Here is an 11,308-nt window from a genome sequence, read left to right as displayed (position 1 = left end):
CCAACCCCTTTCTCGACATAACCATTAGATACATGTTCAAAGATACAGGCTGGAATTCTGCGACCTGAGCACCAAATTCTCTGTTCTTGCTGACAGCGGTGACAGGGTGTGTAAACCCAGTGAATTACGGCCACAAAATATTTTAATTAGAGTCCAATTTTCCTGCAAATGTTTATTCCTTTTCAACAATGTTGAAGATGATGGGTCACCATGCCAGTCCAGAAAAGCTGGCTTCTATTTTGTAGGGCAGGAAAATAGTTTTCGTTTGTTCATCGTTGGATGAGGGTGTCACTGGGCAATCAGCAGTTATTGCCCACTCCTAATTGCACTTGAGAAGCTGGTAGTGAGCCACCATCTTGAACCCCCACAGTCTATGCGGTGTGCCTACACCCACTGTGCTGTTCAGAACGGAGTTCCAAGATTTTGACTCAGCAACAGTGAAGAAACAGTGATATCATTCCAAGCTGGGATGGTACATGATTGGAGGGAACTTGGTGATGGTGGTGCTTGTTCTGTAGAAATAAAGCCTAGTGTTTGGTTTGTTTTTAAATGGCCTTGCTAACTTGTGCCGCAGCTCTTAGTGATCAATGTATTTGTATTCTGAGATCCTTTTGTTTCCCTACCCCACACCTAAACTTATACTTGCAAATAATAAGAGACCTCCCTATTCTTATTACCAAAATGTACTATCATATTTATCTGTGTTAAGCTACATTTGCCAATTATTTGCAATTCACAAGTTTATTAATATCCCCCAACAATTAATATTGTTGTAGTCTCCTTCAATATTGACTGTCACTTGCAATTTGAGGTCATTTGCCAATGAGGAAGGAGTGTCATGGATCTGCCTAGCGACAGAAGTAGATAGCATTCAAAGGGAATGATGAGATGTGACCTTTCCCAGTAACAGGATTAGCAGACAGAATCAGATGTAAATGGCCTAGCCGACTATGAGATCAGTGGCGGTATACAGAAGCTAATTTTGAAAGTCAGGGAATGTGAGAGAGGCAGACAGGCCAAATACACAGAGTGGGGAGTCACAAAGGAACTAGGGTATAATTGCCAGCATCTGCAGAAGCAGACAGGCTAGCTTAACATCCCACGGCCGAAAGGCCAATTTAACATCTAATAGCCAAGAAGGCATTGTAACATCTAAGAGCTGGAGAGGCCCGTTTTACATCTCAGAGTCTGAGGTCATTTTAAAATCTAAGAAGTCTTCGATCCAAAGTAGTGCAGGAACCTTCATAACAGCAGTTTAAATATTTTCAATGGACCAGGAAAAGACGTTTCCCAGACTCGATCGTCCGCCTTGTATGTGTGGTCATTTTAAACTGGACTTGATATAGATTTATTTAATTTGGTTCTGGTTTGGAAACGGGAAAGTCTTAAGGAGTTCAGGGATTGCAGATATATATGTTTTGGAACAAGGAGTGATTTCTCTATAAATGGTGTTTGTGTTTAGCAATTCATATCTTTAATTGCCTTTGAGTGTTATAGTCCTAATTGTATTTATTTGTCTTTTCTTTAGTTCAATAGTCTTTAGTATCTGTTACACAATGACCGGTTGTTAATTCTCTCTGGGGGTTTCATGTGATTCCTCACACCATTCCAAAAACAAAAGTATGAAACACTATGAACCGGCGTTCCAAGTTAAGATGCCTTTGCAGGTAACATCTGCGTGGTTCATGACAGGAGGCATTAGAGTCATAGTGTCATAGAGATATACAGCATGGAGACAGGCCCTTTGGCCCAACTCGTACATGCCAACCAGGTTTCCTAAACTGAAAGAGCCCAAACTGCTTGCGTTTGGCCCTTTCTTATCCATGTGCCTGTCCAAATGTCTTTTAAATGTTGTAATTGTACCCACCTCCTCTAGCAGCTCATTCCATATACGCACCACCCGCTGTGTGAAAAGTTGCCCCTCAGGTCTCTTTTAAATCTTTCCCCTCTGCCTTAAATCTAAGTTTAAGTTTATATATTAGTGTCACAAGTAGGCTTACATTAACACTGCAATGAACTTACTGTGAAAATCCCCATACCTAACCCTAACCTATGCCCTCTTGTTTTGGATGGCCCTATCCTGGGGAAAATACCCTGGCTGTTCACCTTATCTATGCGCCTTGCTGAATCTGGTTCTGGGAAATGAAATAGGTTAAGAGAATGAAGTGTCAGCTGGGGGAATATGTTTAGAACAGGAGAGGCTTGTTATGAAAAAGGACAAGTAGCAATCTAGGGCAATTTCAATGAGGTGAGAAGAGATTTGGCGCAGGTAAATTGGAATCAAAGATTAGCAAGCAAAACTAAAACTGGACAATGGGCAAACTTTAAAGAGGAGATTACCTGGGTACAGTGAAAGACAAAAGGGAGGGCAACCAAAGACAGAGCTCTCTGGAAAACAGAAGAGATAAAGAGTAACATGAAACAGAAAAGAGATGCCTATCACATCCGTCAGGTTCATAAAATCAGGCTGAATATAATTCATGGTACATTCAGAGTCTTCTCACTCAGATTTCTCTTGTAATTAATGAGAGTGGACTGCTTGGCTTCATGGACAGATTCCAATATAGTGATGTTAGCCTCAAATTAGTGAGCATTTTTCTGCTCAAGCTACCATATGTCGAGAATGCTATATCGTATATGGTGTCTCAATGTGCATTCGATCGAACACATTGAACACCTGTTCAATCAAGTTCATCTGAGTGGGCAGTATGGCTGACATTGATACAAGGAGGGCATTTCTGCTTTGAATGAAAAACTCCCAAAAGTTGCATCTTATCACGGGTAGACCAGAGAATGATCTGTTTCACAGTCAGCACTGTGATAGTTGCATATAATGAGATTGCTGTTCAGGAAGTTACCACTGGTGTTGATCAGATCCAACTGGTGCCAATGCCCTAATCTTGGATGTCTCCAGGACTACTTGTACATGGCTTGTGCTTAAAAAGGGGTTGGTTACATAATATTTGTAGTAGCAGCAAAGCTCAATTAGTCTCCATCCATTATCATTCATCTTTCAGAGGCCATGATGTCCGAGGCAGAACAATCATATCTCATAGTCCTTGTCTATTCTTTCATTGAAATTCCCAGTAGGTAAAGATGCTCTGAATAGGGATTCTGCTGATAGCAGCATTAAGCTCCTCACAGAACTGGTCTTTCATCTTTGTGGTGGAGCACATCATTTGAGCATAGGTGCTCATGAGGTTAACCAGCCCTGCCTGAGTTGAGTTGAGAGGCAGATGGAGAGAACACATTCTGAACCATTTGTCGGGGGTTCTATCATCGAGATAGCAAGTTCCTCACAGTGAAGGTAAATCCTGCTCACATGATTCCTCTGAACTGTTCCCCTGCCAAATGAATGTCTAATGTTTCTCTAAAAACAAAATACTGCGGATGCTGGAATCTGAAACAAAAACAGAAACTGAAAATGCTAGAAGATCTCAGCAGGTCTGACAGCATCTGTGGAGAAAGAATAGAACCAACATTTCGAGTCTGGGTGACCCTTCGTCAGAGCTCTGGCTCTATTCTCTCTCGATGTGGAGATGCCGGCGTTGGACTGGGGTAAACACAGTAAGAAGTTTAACAACACCAGGTTAAAGTCCAACAGGTTTATTTGGTAGCAAAAGCCACACAAGCTTTCGGAGCTCTAAGCCCCGGAAGAAGGGGCTTAGAGCTCCGAAAGCTTGTGTGGCTTTTGCTACCAAATAAACCTGTTGGACTTTAACCTGGTGTTGTTAAACTTCTTACTCTATTCTCTCTCCACAGATGCAGTCAGACCTGCTGAGATTTTCCAGCATTTTCTGTTTTTGTGTCTAATGTTTTTCTTTCAGTTATCCGTTCCCTGTAAGCCTGATCTCTTGTAGGGAAGCTATGTCAATATTCAGCTGAGCAATTTCCATGTCAATCACAACTGTCTTGCTTGAGTTATCAATCAGTTTCAAGTCACCTGTCAATCCTGGGCGTATGATCCTGACAATCCAGCTTGTCAATTGAAGACTAAGCATCTTCTTTTCACTTGCTCACTTGTTTGCCTGGTGCAATGGATTTGCTTTAGTTGTTGAGGCAAGGTTCTAAATTCCAAGCACCCATTGAAGCAGATGGATCATGATAGGTCAGCACTGTACTAGTCAGAGCTGCTCAACCTAAGGTGGATGATCAATGGGACACAATGCTCCATCCCACCGTCAGAAGTAGCCTGTAGTACCTGTTCTCTGCACCAAATGAGTTGGGCTTATAACTTGGAATTTCTGTCTCCTGTATTGTGTTAATGCTCTGCAGCAAAACCTCTCCAGGGAGCAAGTCAGAGCAAATTTTATGGAGATACTGGGCTGCTCAAATGCGATCTCCCTCTTGACCTCCACAGCTGAGTCCAAAGGACTTAGACCTCAAATCTTCTGAGGTATCCTTAAGGCAATAGCTTACATAAACATAAGAACATAAGAACTAGGAGCAGGAGTAGGCCATCTGGCCCCTTGAGCCTGCTCCGCCATTCAATAAGATCATGGCTGATCTTTTTGTGGACTCAGCTCCACTTACCCGCCCGCTCACCATAACCCTTAATTCCTTTACTGTTCAAAAATGTATCTATCCTTGCCTTAAAAACATTCAATGAGGTAGCCTCAACTGCTTCACTGGGCAGGGAATTCCACAGATTCATAACCCTTTGTGTGAAGACGTTCCTCCTCAACTCAGTCCTAAATCTGTTTCCCCTTATATTGAGGCTATGCCCCCTAGTTCTGGTTTCACCCGCCAGTGGAAACAACTTCCCTGCTTTTATCTTATCTATTCCCTTCATCATCTTATATGTTTCTATAAGATCTCCCCTCATTCTTCTGAATTCCAATGAGTATAGTCCCAGTCTACTCAGTCTCTCCTCATAAGCCAATCCTCTCAACTCCGGAATCAACCGAGTGAATCTCCTCTGCACCCCCTCCAGTGCCAGTATACCCTTTCTCAAGTAAGGAGACCAAAACTGTACAGAGTACTCCAGGTGTGGCCTCACCAGCACCTGATACAGCTGCAACATAATCTCGCTGTTTTTAAACTCCATCCCTCTAGCAATGAACAAACAAAGAACAATACAGCACAGGAATAGGCCCTTCGGCCCTCCAAGCCTGCACCGCTCATGTGCCCACTAGACCATTCTTTTGTATCCCTCTATTCCCAGTCTGTTCATGTGGTTATCTAGATAAGTCTTAAATGATCCCAGCGTGTCCGCCTCAATCACCTCGCTTGGCAGTGCATTCCAGGCCCCCACCACCCTCTGTGTAAAATACGTCCTCCTGACATCTGTGTTGAACCTTGCCCCCCTGTACCCCTTGTGTTCGTCACCTCCGACCTGGGAAAAAGCTTCCCACTGTTCACTCTATCTATGCCCTTCATAATTTTATACACCTCTATTAGGTCGCCCCTCATCCTCCGTCTTTCCAGGGAGAACAACCCCAGTTGACCCAATCTCTCCTCATAGCTAAGACCCTCCATACCAGGCAACATCCTGGTAAACCTTCTCTGTACTCTCTCCAAAGCCTCCATGTCCTTCTGGTAGTGTGGCGACCAGAACTGGACGCAGTATTCCAAATGTGGCCTAACCATCGTTCTATACAGCTGCAACATCATATGCCAACTTTTATATTCTATGCCCCGTCCAATAAAGGCAAGCATGCCATATGCCTTCTTCACCACCCTCTCCACCTGTTCTGCCACCTTTAAGGATCTGTGGACTTGTACACCCAGGTCCCTCTGTGTGTCTATATTCCTGATGGTTCTGCCATTTATTGTATAGCTCCCCCTTACATTAGATCTACCGAAATGCATCACTTCGCATTTATCTGGATTAAATTCCATCTGCCACTTCTCTGCCCAATGTTCCAGTCTATCTATATCCTGCTGTATTCTCTGACAATGTTCATCATTATTCGCAACTCCAGCAAACTTCGTGTCATCTGCAAACTTACTGATCACACCAGTTACATCTTCCTCCAAATCATTTATATATATCACAAACAGCAGAGGTCCCAGTACAGAGCCCTGCGGAACACCACTAGTCACAGACCTCCAACCGGAAAAAGACCCCTCCACTGCTACCCTCTGTCTTCTATGGCTAAGCCAGTTCTCCACCCACCTAGCTAGCTCACCTTTTATCCAGTGAGATTTAACCTTTTGCACCAGCCTACCATGAGAGACCTTGTCAAACGCTTTACTAAAATCCATATAGACGACATCCACGGCCCTTCCCTCGTCAATCGTTTTTGTCACCTCCTCAAAAAACTCAACCAAATTTGTGAGGCATGACCTCCCTCGTACAAAACCATGCTGTCTATCACTAATGAGATTATTCAGTTCTAAATGCGCATATATCCTATCTCTAAGAATCTTCTCCAACAACTTCCCTACCACGGACGTCAAGCTTACCGACCTATAATTACCCGGGTTATCCTTGCTACCCTTCTTAAATAACGGGACCACATTTGCTATCCTCCAATCCTCTGGGACCTCACCTGTGTCCAGTGAAGAGACAAAGATTTCTGTTAAAACTCCAGCAATTGCATCTCTCGCCTCCCTGAGGAGTCGAGGATAGATGCCATCTGGCCCTGGGGATTTGTCTGTCTTAATGTTTCCTAAAAAACCTAACACTTCCTCCCTTGTAATTGAGATTTTTTTCTATCGGGTCAACACATCTCTCTAAGACACTACCAGTCAACATGTCCCTCTCCTTTGTGAATACCGATGCAAAGTATTTGTTTAGGATCTCACCTACTTCCTTTGGTTCTACGCATAATTCCCCTCCTTTGTCCCTGGGAGGTTCGATTTTTTCCCTAACAACCCGCTTGTTCCTAACGTATGTATAAAATGCCTTAGAATTCTCCTTAATCCTGTCTGCCAAGGACATTTCGTGACCCCTTTTTGCCCTTCTAAGTCCCTGTTTGAGTTCTTTTCTACTTTCTCTGTATTCCTCCAGTGCTCCATATGTTTTTAGCAGGACAAAATTCCATTTGCCTTCTTAATTACCTGCTGCACCTGCAAACCAACTCCTTGAGATTCCTGCACAAGGACACCCAGGTCCCTCTGCACAGCAGTATGCTGCAATTTTTTAACCATTTAAATAATAGTCCATTTTGCTGTTATTCCTACCAAAATGGATGACCTCACATTTACCAACATTGTACTCCATCTGCCAGACCCTCGCCCACTCACTTAGATTATCTATATCCCTTTGCAGACTTTCAGCGTCCTCTGCACACTTTGCTCTTCCACTCATCTTCATGTAATCTGCGAATTTTAACACAACACTTGGTCCCCAACTCCAAATCATCTATGTAAATCGTAAACAATTGCGGTCCCAACACTGATCCCTGAGGCACACCACTAGTCACTGATCGCCAACCAGAAAAACACCCATTTACCCCCACTCTTTGTTTTCTGTTAGTTAACCAATCCTCTATCCATGCTAATAAATTACCCGTAACACCATGCACCTTTATCTTATGTAGCAGTCTTTGGTGCAGCACCTTGTCAAATGCCTTCTGGAAATCCAGATACACCACATCCACAGGTTCCCCATTGTCGACTGCACATGTAGTGTTCTCAAAGAATTCCACCAAATTAGTCAAACATGACCTTCCCTTCATGAACCCATGCTGCGTCTTACCAATGGGACAATTTATATCCAGATGTCTCACTATTTCTTCCTTGATGATAGATTCAAGCATTTTCCCTGCTACAGAAGTTAAGCTAACCGGCCTACAGTTATCTGCCTTTTGTCTACCTCCTTTTTTAAACAGTGGCGACACATTTGCTGTTTTCCAATCTGTGGGAACCACCCTAGAGTCCAGCGAATTTTGGTAAATTACCACTAGTGCATTTGCTATTTCTCCCGCCATCTCTTTTAGTACCCTGGGATGCATTGCATCATGGGAAGGCAACGGCCAGGTGGTATTATCGCTAGACTATTAATCCAGAAACTCAGCTAATGTTCTGGGGACCGGGTTTGAATCCCACCACAGCAGATGGTGGAATTTGAATGCAATAAAAAATATCTGGCATTAAGAATCTACTGATGATCACGAAACCATTGTTGGTTGTCGGAAAAACTCATCTGGGTCACTAATTCCTTTAGGGAAGGAAATCTGCCTTCCTTACCTGGTCTGGCCTACATGTGACTCCAGAACCACAGCAATGTGGTTGACTCAACTGCCCTTGGGCAACTAGGAATGGGCAATCAATGCTGACCAGCCAGCGATGCTCTTGTCGCCAAATGAATTAAAAAATGAGTACAAAGGCATGCCCACATGCCAATGGACTTGCACATGTATGGGGGCCAAATCTCTGCCAAGTTTCTCCACAGCTTTAACCTGGAGCTATGAGGAAACCAATTTTTTTGTGTCACCATAAGGAAGGACTTTTAATTAATTTATTTATTAGTGTCACAGGTAGGCTTATATTCACACTGCAATTAAGTTACTGTGAAAATCCCTTAGTCGCCACATTCTGGTGCCTGTTCGGGTACACTGAGGGAGAATTTAGTGTGGCCAATGTACCTAACCAGCACGACTTTCGGACTATGAGAAGAAACCTGGAGCACTCGGAGGAAACCCATGCAACACGCGGAGAACATGCAGACTCCACACAGTGACCCAAGCTGGGAATCAAACCTGGGTCCCTGGCATTGTAAGGCAGCAATGCTAACCACTGTGCCACCATACCGCCTGCCAATGAAGAGATTGTACGCTGACATTGAGAGACTTACACATTTGGTTCTCTTTTCTGGCATTGTTTTTCGCTAATAGTGTAGGCTGAAAATGAGAAGCAAATGAGACAAAAGCAGTAAGCATGCTAACTCTCTTTACCCTCACAGTGGACATATCATATCAAACTATCAGGTATTGCTATTAAATTAGTAATCACCTCGAAATATATTTCAGATTAGCCAAGTTATCACAGAATCACAGAATACTACAGTGTAGGAGACACTGCCCATCGAGTCTGCACCAAAACATGAAAGATCCTGACCTGCCCACCTAATCCCACTTACCAGCACTTGGCCCATAGCCTTGAATGTTATGGCGTGCCAAGTACTCATCCAGGTACGTTTTAGAGGATGTGAAGCATCCCGCTTCCACCACCCTCCCAGGCAGCGCATTCCAGGCCATCACCACCCTCTGGGTAAAAAAGTTTTCCTCAAATCCCCCCTAAACCTCCCACCCCTCACTTTCAACTTGTGTCCCCTCGTAACTGACCCTTCAACTAATAGCTGCTCCCTATCCACCCTGTCCAGCCCCCCATAATCTTGAACACCTCAATCAGGTAGCTCCTCAGTCTTCTGTGCGCCACAGAAAAAAAAACAAGCCTATCTAACCTCTCTTTATGACTAATTTAGAAAAGAGTTTTGCTTTGAGGATAAAAAGTCTAAATGATGATAACAGAAAATCAGAGGAAAGTCAGAGACAGAAGTCAGAGTTCAGAGGAACTTCCTGTTGAACTTGACTTGTCAGAGATAGATAGATAATTGTCAATGGGAGTTGTGTTTCCGAGAATAGAAGCACAGTTAGTATTGCTAGAGCAGAATACATCAGTAAAAGACTTAACTATTATCATAACAAAAGGAGATTCATCATTCTGACACTTTGGAGCTTGGTAGACCCAAGCATCCCAGATGGAGGTGAGACCACCAACCCTGCTATACTGATTCAAAACAAGGTTGTGAAAGATCTGGAAATAATTCCAAAAGCATCAACCAATGGGATGAATTTATTGCACTTTAATATGCTTTTCTATATCATTTTATTTAAATGTGAGTAGCGCAAAATGGATGCCCAAAGTTACTAACTTGTCAAATATGCATAGAACCTCAGCTAAGCCAATTTGCTGATTTAATGTCAGTTTCCAGTGAAACCTCAGTTTGAAATAAAGTCCAGCTAACATTGCTTCTGTGCCACACTCAAACTGCCTCTCTAACCTACTAATTTCATCAAATAATAACAACCCAGATACTTTGAATACTCTTACTGTTCATGATTACATAGAACATAGAACAGTACAGCACAGAACAGGCCCTTTGGCCCACGATGTTGTGCCAAGCTTTGTCTGAAACCCAGATCAAGCTATTTCCTCCCTATCATCCCGAAGTACTCCATGTGCCTATCCAATAGCTTCTTAAATGTTCCTAAAGTTTCTGACTCCACTATCCCTGCAGGCAGTCCATTCCACACCCCAACCACTCTCTGAGTAAAAAACCTACCTCGGACATCCTTCCTATATCTCCCACCATGAACCCTATAGTTATGCCCCCTAGTTATCGCTCCATTCACCCGAAGAAATAGTCTTTGAACGTTCACTCTATCTATCCCCCTCATCATCTTATAAACCTCTATCAAGTCTCCTCTCAACCTCCTCCGCTCCAAAGAGAAAAGCCCAAGTTCCCTCAACCTTTCCTCATAAGACCTACCCTCCAAACCAGGCAGCATCCTGGTAAATCTCCTTTGCACTCTTTCCAGTGTCTCCACATCCTTCTTGTAGTGAGGTAACCAGAACTGCACACAATATTCCAAATGTGGTCTCACCAAGGTCCTGTACAGTTGCAGCATAACCCCACAGCTCTTAAACTCAAACCCCCTGTTAATGAACGCCAACACACTATAGGCCTTCTTCACGGCTCTATCCACTTGAGTGGCCACCTTCAGAGATCTATGGATATGAACCCCAAGATCTCTCTGTTCCTCCACATTCTTCAGAACCCTACCTTTAACCCTGTAATCCACATTTAAATTTGTCCTACCAAAATGAATCACCTCGCATTTGTCAGGGTTAAACTCCATTTGCCATTTTTCAGCCCAGCTCTGCATCCTATCTATGTCTCTTTGCAGCCTACAACAGCCCTCCACCTCATCCACTACTCCACCAATCTTGGTGTCATCAGCAAATTTACTGATCCACCCTTCAGCCCCCTCCTCCAAGTCATTTATAAAAATTACAAATAGCAGAGGACCAAGCACTGATCCCTGTGGCACTCCGCTGGTAACCGGTTTCCAGTCCGAAAATTTTCCATCCACCACCACCCTCTGTCTTCTGTTAGATAGCCAGTTACCTATCCAATCGGCCAAACTTCCCTCTATCCCACACATCCTTACTTCATGATTCCATGATCTGATTTCCTGTTTAACCAGTCGGGGTTCTCCCAAAAAAAACTAAGTGCCCAATGGGTGGTAAAATGGGAGTATTTTCTGCCCGTATTTTGGGTGTACTTGCCAGAATGAATCTCCGACACTCTTGAGCAATGCAGAGTGCCCGAGCAGAATTCAATCTGGAAATCAGT

Source organism: Mustelus asterias, chromosome 17 (assembly GCF_964213995.1).
Source record: "Mustelus asterias chromosome 17, sMusAst1.hap1.1, whole genome shotgun sequence".
NCBI lineage: Eukaryota > Metazoa > Chordata > Chondrichthyes > Carcharhiniformes > Triakidae > Mustelus > Mustelus asterias.
The sequence above is the reverse complement of the archived record's forward strand: the minus strand, read 5'-3'. Positions refer to the sequence as shown.